Genomic DNA, 12836 nt, shown 5'->3' with positions numbered 1-12836 from the left:
TGAGAAGAGACATGGAACGAGGGGTTAATATTCTTAAACTCAACAGGTAGATGTAACCTATAACACACCTCGTTCAATCTTCTCAGGACTTTAAAAGGCCCCACAAACCGCCGACCCAGCTTCCGGCAGGGCAGGCGGAGGGGTAGGTTTCTGGTAGAGAGCCAGACTCGATCTCCGGGCGCGTACACCGGCCCCTCACTGCGGTGGAGATCGGCGCTCGCCTTGTGACGACAGACGGCCCGCTGCAGGTGGACGTGGGCAGCGTTCCACGTCTCTTCCGAGCGCCTCATCCAATCATCCACCGCAGGGGCCTCGATCTGGCTCTGCTGCCAAGGTGCCAGAACCGGCTGGTAACCTAACACACATTGGAAGGGGGTTAGGTTGGTAGAGGAGTGGCGGAGAGAGTTCTGGGCCATCTCGGCCCAGGGAATGTACCGTGCCCACTCCTCCGGCTGGCCCTGGCAATACGACCTCAGAAACCTACCCACATCCTGGTTGACACGTTCTACCTGCCCGTTACTCTCCGGGTGGTACCCTGAGGTAAGGCTAACCGAGACCCCCAACCGCTCCATGAACGCTCTCCAAACACGGGATGTAAACTGGGGGCCTCGATCAGACACTATATCCTCGGGTACCCCGTAATGCCGGAAGACGTGGGTAAATAGGGCCTCAGCGGTCTGTAGGGCAGTAGGAAGACCCGACATAGGGAGAAGACGACAGGCCTTAGAGAACCGGTCCACAACGACCAGGATGGTGGTATTCCCCTGAGAGAGGGGAAGGTCTGTCACAAAATCCACCGAGAGGTGGGACCATGGTCGTTGTGGAACGGGCAGGGGTTGTAACTTACCCCTGGGCAGATGTCGGGGCGCCTTACACTGGGCGCACACCGAGCAGGAGGAGACATAAACCCTCACATCCCTAGCCAAAGTGTGCCACCAGTATTTAGTGCTAAGGCAATGCACTGTCCGGCCAATACCCGGATGTCCAGAGGAGGGTGACGTGTGAGCCCAGTAAATGAGTCGATCCCGAATCTCGAGCGGAACGTACTTCCGACCCTCAGGACACTGTGGAGGGCTGGGGTCGGTACGCAACGCTCGCTCGATTTCGGCATCGACCTCCCACACCACTGGTGCCACAATGCAAGACTCCGGTAGTATGGGAGTAGGCTCAACGGACCTCTCCTCCGTGTCATACCGCCGGGACAGCGCATCTGCCTTACCATTCTGGGACCCAGGGATGTACGTGATTTTAAATACGAACCTGGTGAGAAACATACTCCATCGAGCCTGGCGAGGGTTCAGTCTCCTCGCTGCCCGGATGTACTCCAGGTTCCGATGGTCAGTCAAAATGAGGAAAGGGTGTTGAGCCCCTTCAAGCCAATGCCTCCACACCTTAAGGGCTTGAACTACAGCTAACAGCTCCCTGTCCCCAACGTCATAGTTACGCTCCGCCGGGCTGAGCTTTTTTGAGTAAAAAGCACAGGGGCGGAGTTTAGGTGGCGTGCCGGACCGTTGAGAGAGAACGGCCCCTATACCAGCCTCAGACGCGTCTACCTCAACCTGAAAGGGTAATGCGGGATCCGGATGCGCCAGCACCGGAGCCGACGTAAACAGGTCCTTCAGTCTCCTAAAGGCCCTGTCCGCATCAGCTGACCACTGCAGGCGCACCGGACCCCCTTTCAGAAGGGACGTGATGGGAGCTGCCACCTGTCCAAAACCCCGGATAAACCTCCGGTAGTAATTCGCAAAGCCCAAGAACTGCTGCACCTCTTTTACAATGGTTGGAGTTTGCTAATTACGCACAGCGGACACACGATCCACCTCCATTCTCACCCCTGACGCGGACAACCGATAACCCAAAAAGGAGACCGACTCCTGGAAAAACAGACATTTCTCTGCCTTGACATATAGGTCGTGCTCCAACAGCCTCCTCAATACACGACGCACCAGGGTTATATGCTCGGCTCGGGTAGACGAGTACACCAGAATGTCATCAATGTACACGACCACCCCTTGTCCCTGCATATCCCGGAAAATGTCATCTACGAAGGATTGGAAGACTGATGGAGCATTCATCAACCCATATGGCATGACGAGATATTCGAAATGACCTGACGTGGTACTAAACGCTGTCTTCCATTCGTCGCCCTCCCTAATGCGCACCAAGTTATACGCGCTCCTGAGATCCAATTTTGTGAAAAACCGCGCTCCATGCAATGACTCTGTCATGGTCGCAATCAGAGGGAGTGGATAACTGTATTTCACAGTAATCTGATTGAGACCACGGTAATCAATGCACGGGCGCAACCCTCCATCTTTCTTCTTCACAAAAAAGAAGCTCGAGGAGGCGGGAGAAGTGGAGGGCCGAATGTATCCCTGTCTCAAAGATTCGGCTATGTAAGTCTCCATAGCTTTTCTCTCCTCTTGAGACAAAGGATACACGTGGCTCCGTGGGAGCGCTGCTCCTGCCTGGAGATCAATCGCACAATCCCCCTGTCTATGAGGAGGCAACTGCGTCGCCCTAGTTTTACTAAACATGAGAGATAAATCCCCATATTCAGGCGGAATGTGCAGTGCGGGCACTTGGTTTGGACTCTCCACCGAAGTCGCCCCCACGGAAACACCCAGACATCGCCCCTCGCACTGAGCAGACCACCCATCGAGAGCCCTCTGTTGCCACGAAATAGCAGGGTTATGGGTGCTTAACCAGGGAATTCCCAGCACCACTGGGTACGCAGGAGAGTCGATCAGATACAGCTGTATAGTCTCTTCATGACCCCCCTGCGCACACATCCTAAGTGGTGCTGTGATCTCCCTAATCAACCCCGACCCCAACGGGCGGCTATCTAAGGCATGAACGGGAAAAGGTTTGTCAACAGGTAGGAGAGGGATCCCTAAATCTAAACAAAACTTCCGATCAACAAAATTCCCAGCTGCGCCTGAAGCTACTAGCGCCTTATGCTGGGAATGAGGTGCAACCTGTGGAAAACACACAGGTATACAAAAGTGCGCAACAGAAAGCTCTGGGTAAGTGGGACGTCTACTCACCTGGGAGGCCCCCCCAGTGCGTGGCCTGTTGTCTTCTCCCCCGGAGAACCCTCCCCAGCACCTGGCCGCAGTGTGCCCTCCATGACCGCACTTGGTGCAGGAGACAGGCCCCCTCGGGATCCTCCTCCTCCTTTCTCTAGCGCCGGCACCCCCGAGCTCCATAGGGCTCGGCTCGGAGGTGCCGGAGGGCGGAATGGACGGACCCCCCTCGGGACGTCCACGGGTGGCCAGCAGGGTGTCCAGACGGATGGACATATCGACCAACTGGTCGAAGGTGAGATGGGTATCCCTGCAGGCCAACTCACGTTGAACGTCCTCCCGTAGGCTACATCCTCCCCTGTCTCAGGTGGACTAGACGCTCCCCCGCCGCTTTGCCCTCAGGTGGATGGTCGAACACGGCCTTGAAGCGGCGGGAGAACTCGGCGTAGGAGATGGTGTTGGCGTCCATCTTCCTCCACTCGGCGTTAGCCCACTCCAACGCCTTGCCCGTGAGACAGGAGATGAGGGCGGAAACGCTCTCGTGTCCCGAGGGCACCGGGTGTACAGTGGCCAGGTAGAGCTCCACCTGCAGGAGGAACCCCTGACACCCGGCAGCTGTTCCGTCATACGCCCTCGGGAGCGAGAGCCGAATCCCCCTGGGTTCCGGACCTGGGACTGGTGGACCGGCCGATGGGGTTGGCAGGGTAGGTGGAGGTGTGGGTACCCCGCTGGCCTCCCATCGGTGCAGGGTGTTGATGACGTCCTGTAGAGCGGTCCCCAGTTGTCGTATCTGGTCATCTTGGCCGCGAACATGCTCCTCGAGCGACTCAGGCATAACTGCAGATCCTGCTGATTCCATTTTGGTGTGTGATTCTGTCAAGGGGTGCTGAAGGTGGGTGTGGTGCATGAATCAAGCGCAGGACGCAGAAGCTCAGTCCAAAAGACTTTAGTGCAATATTCACGTAGAAAATAAGCACAATAAGCCCGAAGGCGAAATAACGGCGCACACAGGCGTCAAACAAACGGCGCACTAACATGTGCGAAAAACCTCTCCAAAACACTGGAGGGAAGTACGTAGCTCCAACACAAAACAGAAGAGCAATCACACACAAAGACAAACACACACAACGAGAACTAAATAGGACACTAACGAGAACTAACAAGACACAGGTGTACAACATCAAGACAAAACCAAACGAACATGAAACATAGATCGGTGGCAGCTAGTACTCCGGGGACGACGACCGCCGAAGCCTGCCCGAACCAGGAGGAGGAGCAGCCTCGGCCGAAACCGTGACATTTCGATTAGTTAGATATTTAAGGACGCGACCCAGTCGTTGGTTCTTTATGTTCCGTTGCCATGCTCAGTGGCAACGTTCTTATCTCTTGCTTGCTGCTAGCTAGCCAACTACAGCTACACTGTCACTACCTCTGCAGCCAGAATAACAGCAAAGTTTATTCAGTTGCGTTTGTTTAAGCTGTTTATCCCGCTAATACCACAGTTGCCAAAGACAACAATACTAAGCACATATTTACCGGTATAATTTTTTTTCGATTTGATTTTTCATTTATATAAGCAAATTCACACGTTCTCATCTTTTGGTTGCTAGAGACGCGACCCAGTCGTTCATTCGATTAGTTTGATATTTATGGACGCGACCCAGTCATTCGTTCTTTATGTTCCGTTGCCATGCTTGCTGGAAAAGTTATTATCCCTTGCTTGCTAGCTAGCCAGCTAGTTATGGCTAACACAGTCACGACCTCTGCAGCCAGAATAACAGCAAAGTAGCTGTTTTCTACAAACATTCATTTGGATACATCCATAACAATGAGCTGATAATGCCCGACTTTGCCTGGCATAGCTAGAAAAGTGTGCCTTCTCATCAAGACACTCGTCAACACTGAGGAGATTGCATTGCATATCAGATGTAAATATGTCTCTGCAAAAACAAATCAATGCTAGCTGGCTAGCTAAGTTTTTCCACATTGGACCTGCGTTTACAATGTATCCAATTTCAGTTTGTGTGGTTGTTGGTTTAGCGTTCTGTAACTTTGTAGCAAGTATGGTCTTCATGTGTAGGAGCATATTGTGCCATGATTGCAAGGTGTCCCAATATATTTTCCAACTGTCCCGATATCATTTACATGTGTCTCTGTGTGTGGAGTAAAGGTGATCTAAAGTATTTTCACCTTTAGTTGCACAGGTGACATGCTGGTAGAAATTAGGTAAAACGGATTTCATGAGCCCGTCCTCCCCAATTAAGGTGCCATCAACCTCCTGTGTTTTACAGTTCCCAGTTAATAGAATTAATGCACATAGAATACATTTAATGTAGGATTTGTTTCAACCTGTATTCCTATATTTCCAATATAGCTATGCTGTCTGAACAGTGACATGATCAGCCTGAAAGCCTGAGGGAATGGAATTTGAATTAGAATTTTGGGAATTGCTGGGGATAATTGGAATTGAACTAAGTAACATTGGAATTCAGAGGAATTTAATTATCTCTGAACTCAAAGACTGACATGGAATTTGAATTGAATTAAATGGAATTTACAGGGTGAGAGAATTGAATTAGAATTGAATTTGTCGAATTGACCCCAACCCTGACTTGTGAATACCATTTTTATATCTCTGCGTGCAGTATTTACATTTACATTTACATTTACGTCATTTAGCAGACGCTCTTATCCAGAGCAACTTACAAATTGGTGCATTCACCTTATAGCCAGTGGGATAACCACTTTACAGTATGAAGGAAGTTAGAGGTCGTTTTGCGAGCCAATGCTAACTAGTGTTAGCGCAATGACTGGAGGTCTACAGGTACGCTAGCATACGCTAATTCATCTGACTCTGAGTAAATATAAAATATTGATTGACTGCCAGAATCTCGCAGTATTCCTTTAACACCAAGAAACAATAATGGCCAATTCATGGCCAGTCAATTTAAATCTGGATCTTTCTGGTCATATTCATTCCTGATTTTAATGAGTGTAGAATATGCTAGGTTATAGAGGAGAGACTGCTGAGAGTGGAGATTGGCTGGTGGTTCAAACCGACTCTCTGTGAAAGGAACTGTGTGTGGCAGTGGCAGCAGCAGCTATCTGGGACCATTCTCCTCAGCAGGCTTTGTATTAGATCCAAGGCGAACAAATTCACAGAGACAGACCCTGGAGTAGGGGAGGGAAAACTGGTCTGGACAGGTTTTTTTCAAAGGCAATTCCAGCATTTGGATGCCCATCGTGATTCACACATGCAGCAGGGGATTCTCCAGCTCTCCTTTAGAACTGATTATTTTAGTGCAGTTTTAAAACAGCAGTCTTTTTTATAAAGGCAGCCATTAGTTTAGAAATGTTAATGCAACAAAGATGTCTCAAATGAATGTGGAGTTGTACTCTTACAGGATGTTATGCATATTTATGGTGGTTCATCTCAGATAAGAGGCTGGTGTACATGAGTTCTTGTAATCCTATCCTCCGACCTTGTGTTTAGTGGATATGGATTTGTTCACCCCCCCCCCCCCCCCCCCCCCCCACACACACACACACACTTTCTTTCTTTCCCACTCACTGAGCTATCCGGTTACATTAAAAATAAATTGCTATCTCCCTTTCAATACAAAATAAGTCCTCATAGAATACACATCACATTGGCTAATGCTCCATTTAGCTTTCCCAATAATAAAGACCCTCTTGAAATAGAGAGCTGATCCCAGTTTGCATTATCGTCTGTCTTGGGATCATAAGTGTCCCTTATTGAATCTCCTCCATTAGCAGACTGGAAATGGGGGAGCCTTTTCCTCTCACTCAGATGCTACTTTGTACACAACTCAAGCAACTAGAGCCGTACATACTGTATACCCAGATATTGCATCTAAAGTGTTTAATGACCTCTTTGGCATGTTCACTTGTTGCTAATGACTGGTGAAGCATTAAGAAGGGAAGCATTTCCTCCTGCATTCCTCGGTTCTCCATTAATGTCCTAATCAATCCCAGGAGAAGCTCTAACAGTCTGCCCTCTGTTCCTCAGGCTGGGGTTGGGTTGGGGCTGTGTACGCTGCTGACCTTAGGGAAGAAGAGAGAGGAGAGAGAGGAGTCCTCTAGGCACAGTGCTGCTCAGTGGAGCGGATAAACCTTTGTCTTGTTTCGAGGAAACTCTGAGGGACATACTGGGACACTGGCAACCCAGGAAGCAGAATGAGGATAATAGAACCAACAGGGCTAACCTTTCTTCCACGCTGCCGCTGGGAGGCTGAGGAGCCATGGCACGGCGCGCTCGCCACTCAACACTCCCCACTCCCCACTGCCAGGGAGAGGTGGGGGAGGGGTCGTGTGGAGGGTGAGGGGATGGTTCTCATAGCCCTCTTTCTCTCCCTTACAGGATTCCCGCCACTTCACTCTCCAATCTTGTTTCACGGCCAGTGGGTCTCAATGGCCGGCTCTGAAGGGGGGTTGAGGGGGGACAAGGGGGGCCACGGGGGACTGTTGCAGAGTGAATAGGTGTATTTGGACTGTAGGTTCTGGGTTTGAGGGGTTCACAGAGAGCTGAGCTGTAGGGGGGCTTCATTCTCTTTTCACTAAAAGTGGGTCAGGTGCTCGCTGTGTGAAAGTCTGGGAAACTCTAAGAGAAAGTGCAAATGAACATTTTTTACGACAATGCTAACTGGTTGTAGCAAACAATAACATTGCTGACTATATTGCATGTCTGGTTGCCATGGAGATGGATGAGAGGACTTTTTGGATAAAAATGTCAAATTACAGTAACTGGTACAGTCTTATTTATTTAGAACTGTCATTTTAATTATTTTTTACATTATGTTGATTTCAATTGGTTTCTTGGAAAGAGTGTGATTAAGCAGCTTCTGGGATTGGGATATGATTATCCATTACTTCCTACATTTTTTATGATTATCTGATGCCTAGAAAGCTCACTGCTCCAACATGCTGATAGGCCATGCACTCACTGCACTCACATTAGTGCTGATGACCAACCTGCTGCACTACAGCTTCCATCCTTTGTCAAACAAAGGGAAAACCATAATGTCTGCCTCTCATTCTGTGCTGCCGCCCATGGCCAGAGATTGAAGAGAAAGAGAATGGGATGGTAGGGGTCACAGATCACTTAACTGGTCACATTAACTTGTAAAAATGTGTATGTGAAGTGCTTAACCCACAGCTAGCCCTCTGTGGCACCATTCTGTGACATAAATCACCCTTTAGTGTCCATTTGTCAGAAACTGGGCTGATGGACAATGAGCTGGTCTTAATGAGGCTGAAAGGGACAAAGTCAAAGGATGACCGGAAGATTAAGGAGAAGGGAGGTGGTTTTCCTTCTGAGGGGCCATGCCCTGTCTGTAGAGTTTCTTAACATGAGTGAATGTCTAGCAGTGAGATACAAGGCCCTGTTTATGTCTAGCAGTGAGATAACAAGGCCCTGTTTGGGTTTGCCACTGCAGATTTGGACTAATATCAGAGACTTTGCAAGAACGTTATACAGTTAAGCAAGCATAGAGACACAATAATTTCAAGATGTAGTACGTTATAGTAATTACCTAAATATACTTGTCAGTTGTGAAAAGGAGATAATAGTGAAATTACGTTTATCCCATAAGGAATCATGTATACATATTTGTTTTATAATTTATCAAAGTATTCATTTATTAATTTATATACTTTATGTTGGGATTAATATTAGACATTTATCAAAATTAGTAAAACACAAACTCCTCCCACAGAGCAATAAAACCAATTTGCTTATCTCCTGTGATCAAAGATATTTAATATCAGCGTGTGATAAATACAGTATGTTTGTAGCTGCCTCTCATTAATTCATCACTTAATAATTGGGTATGAATTAATAAGTGTATCTCTTAAGTATTTATTTGTGTGCATGTATACAACATGCATGATGTACAGTGCATTCGGAAAATATTCAGACCCCTTGCCTTTTTCCACATTTTGTTATGTTATAGCCTTATTCTAAAATCGATTAAAAAAAAAAAATCTACACACAATACCCTATAATGACAAAGCAAAAAAAAAAAAAATCTCATACATCTACACACAATACCCCATAATGACAAAATGAAAACTGGTTTTTATCATTTTTTGCAAATTTACAAAAAGCAAAAAAAACTGAAATACCTTATTTACATAAGTATTCAGACCCTTTGCTATGAGACTCGAAATTGAGCTCAGGTGCATCCTGTTTCCATTGATCATCCTTAAGATGTTTCTACAACTTGACTGGAGTCCACCTGTGGTAAATTAAATTGATTGGACATGATTTGGAAAGGCACACACCTGTCTATATAAGGTCCCACAGTTGACAGTGCAGAGCAAAAACCAAGCCATGAGGTCGAAGGAATTGTCTGTAGAGCTCTGAGACAGGATTATGTAGAGGCACAGATCTGGGGAAGGGTACCAAAAAGTGTCTGCAACATTGAAGGTCCCCAAGAACACAGTGGCCTCCATCATCCTTAAATGGAAGAAGTTTGGAACCACCAAGACTCTTCCTAGAGCTGGCCACCCAGCCAAACTGAGCAGTTGGGGGAGAAGGGCCTTGGTCAGGGAGGTGACCAAGAACCCGATGGTCACTCTGACAGAGCTCGAGAGTTCCTAAGCACACAACCAAGACAACGCAGGAATGGCTTCGGGACAAGTCTCTGAATGTCCTTGAGTGGCTTATGTAAATGTGATATTTCAATATTTTATATTTAATCAATTTGCAAAAATGTCTAACAACCTATTTTTGCTTTGTCATTATGAGGTATTGTGTGTAGATTGATGAGGGGGAAAAATAATTTTATCGATTTTAGAATAAGGCTGTAAAGTAACAAAATGTTGAAAAAGGCAAGGGGTCTGAATATTTTCCGAATGCACTGTATACGTTTGTCTGGTTGGCACACTAATGATCAGTCTTCAGTCTTCCTCCATCTTGTGGTCCTGCAGCAGTAATCCTCAAGCGGTAATGAGGGGGTGAAGAAGGGTGGGGGGGTGTTGTAACGAACGGGGAGCAGGGGGTTCACTCCAGTGGGTGGGGGGAGGGAGAGAGGGAAGGAGACTATCCTCCATCTACAGTTGAAGTCGGACGTTTACATACACTTAGGTTGGAGTCATTAAAACTCGTTTTTCAACCATTCCACAAATGTCTTGTTAACAAACTATAGTTTTGGCACAAGTAATTTTTCCAACAAATGTTTACAGACAGATTATTTCACTTATAATTCACTGTATCACAATTCCAGTGGGTCAGAAGTTTACACACACTAAGTTGACTGTGCCTTTAAACAGCTTGGGATATTCCAGAAAATGATGTCATGGCTTTAGAAGCTTCTGATAGGCTAATTTACATCATTTGAGTCAATTGGAGGTGTACCTGTGGATGTATTTCAAGGCCTACCTTCAAACTCAGTGCCTCTTTGCTTGACATCATGGGAAAATCAAAAGAAATCAGCCAAGACCTCCACAAGTGTAGACCTCCACAAGTCTGGTTCATCCTTGGGAGCAATTTCCAAACGCCTGAAGGTACCTCATTCATCTGTACAAACAATAGTATGCAAGTATAAACACCATGAGACCACGCAGCCGTCATACCGCTCAGGAAGGAGACGCGTTCTGTCTCCTAGAGATGAACGTACTTTGGTGCAAAAAGCGCAAATCAATCCCAGAACAACAGCAAAGGACCTTGTGAAGATGCTGAAGGAAACAGGTACAAAGGTATCTATATCCACAGTAAAACAAGTCCTATATCGACATAACCTGTAAGTCCGCTCAGCAAGGAAGAAGCCACTGCTCCAAAACCGCCATAAAAAAGCCAGACTACGGTTTGCAACTGCACATGGGGATCATACTTTTTGGAGAAATGTCCTCTGGTCTCATTAAACAAAAATAGAACTGTTTGGCCATAATGACCATCATTATGTTTGGAGGAAAAAGGGGGTCCTTGCAAGCCAAAGAACACCATCCCAACTGTGAAGCATGGGGGTGGCAGCATCATGCTGTGGGGGTGCTTTGCTGCAGGAGGGACTGGTGCACTTCACAAAATAGATGGCATCATGAGGAAGGAAAATTATGTGGATATATTGAAGCAACATCTCAAGACATCAGTCAGGAAGTTAAAGCTTGGTCACAAATGGGTCTTCCAAATGGACAATGACCCCAAGCATACTTCCAAAGTTGTGGCAAAATGGCTTAAGGACAACAAAGTCAAGGAATTGGAGTGGCCATCACAAAGCCCTGACCTCAATCCTATAGAAAATTAGTGGGCAGAACTGAAAAAGCATGTGTGAGCAAGGAGGCCTACAAACCTGACTCAGTTACACCAGCTCTGTCAGGAGCTTTGTTGTCCTTATGGCATATAGAGGCAAACCGGATGGACATCATGTAAATGATCGGTGAGGGTAGAGAGGTATGATGGCTGCGCGGTCCCATGGTGTTTATACTTGTGTACTATTGTGTGTACAGATGAACGTGGTACCTTCAGGTGTTTGGAAATTACTCCCAAGGATGAACCAGACTTGTGGAGGTCTACAATTATTTTTATTGATTTTCCCATGATGTCAAGCAAAGAGGTACTGAGTTTGAAGGTAGGCCTTGAAATACATCCACAGGTACACCTCCAAATGACTCAAATGATGTCAATTAGCCTATCAGAAGCTTCTAAAGCCATGACATCATTTTCTGGAATATCCCAAGCTGTTTAAAGGCACAGTCAACTTAGTGTATGTAAACATCTGACCCACTGGAATTGTGAAACAGTGAATTATAAGTGAAATAATCTGTCTGTAAACAATTGTTGGAAAAATTACTTGTGTCATGCACAAAGTAGATGTCCTAACCGACTTGCCAAAACTATAGTTTGTTAAAAATAAATTTGTGGAGTGGTTGAAAAACGAGTTTTAATGACTCCAACCTAAGTGTATGTAAACTTCCGACTTCAACTGTATGTTGTCATAGCCAAGTTAACATTCGGAATGTTACGGAGGAGGAAATTCATGGCCACATGTTTGAAGTTTCACATGTGAAAGTGAGATTTTCACATGTGAAAAACTGCCCATCCGATTCTCACGTGAATGTTTTTAAGATGTGAAACTGCAAATTTCACATGTAAAACTGCAATTCACATGTCAGTTGAAAACATGTAATTCTCCTCACGTCAAAAGGTGGTGTTAACATGTGAACTTTAAATGTAATACATGTGAAAATATGGTTTCACATGTGAAATTTAAGCTCAACATGGGAAAACAGCTGCTTCACTTATGAAAATGTAAATTTGACATGTTGTTTTTGTAAGGGTGTCGGGGATGAACAGAACAGACCCCATAAACCTCTGGACTCTATGAACAACACAGGTCCATGCTGGTCACCCTGGGGGCTGTAGAGGTGGGGGTAGTAGTGGGGTGGGACGAGGGATAGGAGAGCCAAACAAAAAGGCCCTTGAAGAGGCCTGTCCTGTGCTACGTGTCAAATGATCCTCAGGGTGTCACTGTCTGTACACACGCTCATTCAACACTAATCATGTGGATGTGTTGTACACAATGCTGGGCTCTCAATCCGTTTGGTACATTGGAAGTGATGAGACTGCTTATGGCTTAGAGCGTTGGGGTGATATACTGTACAGTATATGCTGTACTGTACAAACCTCACATTTAAATTTGCTATTTTCTATATATCGGTTCTCTCAGACTGCTGAGTTAGCCACGAGTTGAGGGTAATTCTAGCCCTGCAGTCATGGATGTGTGGGATTCTTTGAACAGAGCTAATATGGGAGGGTGGGGGTGCTTGAGTCATAGCTGAGGAAGTACTGGT

The sequence above is a fragment of the Coregonus lavaretus genome, assembly GCF_964263955.1.
Source record: "Coregonus lavaretus genome assembly, chromosome: 20".
Taxonomy (NCBI): Eukaryota; Metazoa; Chordata; class Actinopteri; order Salmoniformes; family Salmonidae; genus Coregonus; species Coregonus lavaretus.
The sequence above is the reverse complement of the archived record's forward strand: the minus strand, read 5'-3'. Positions refer to the sequence as shown.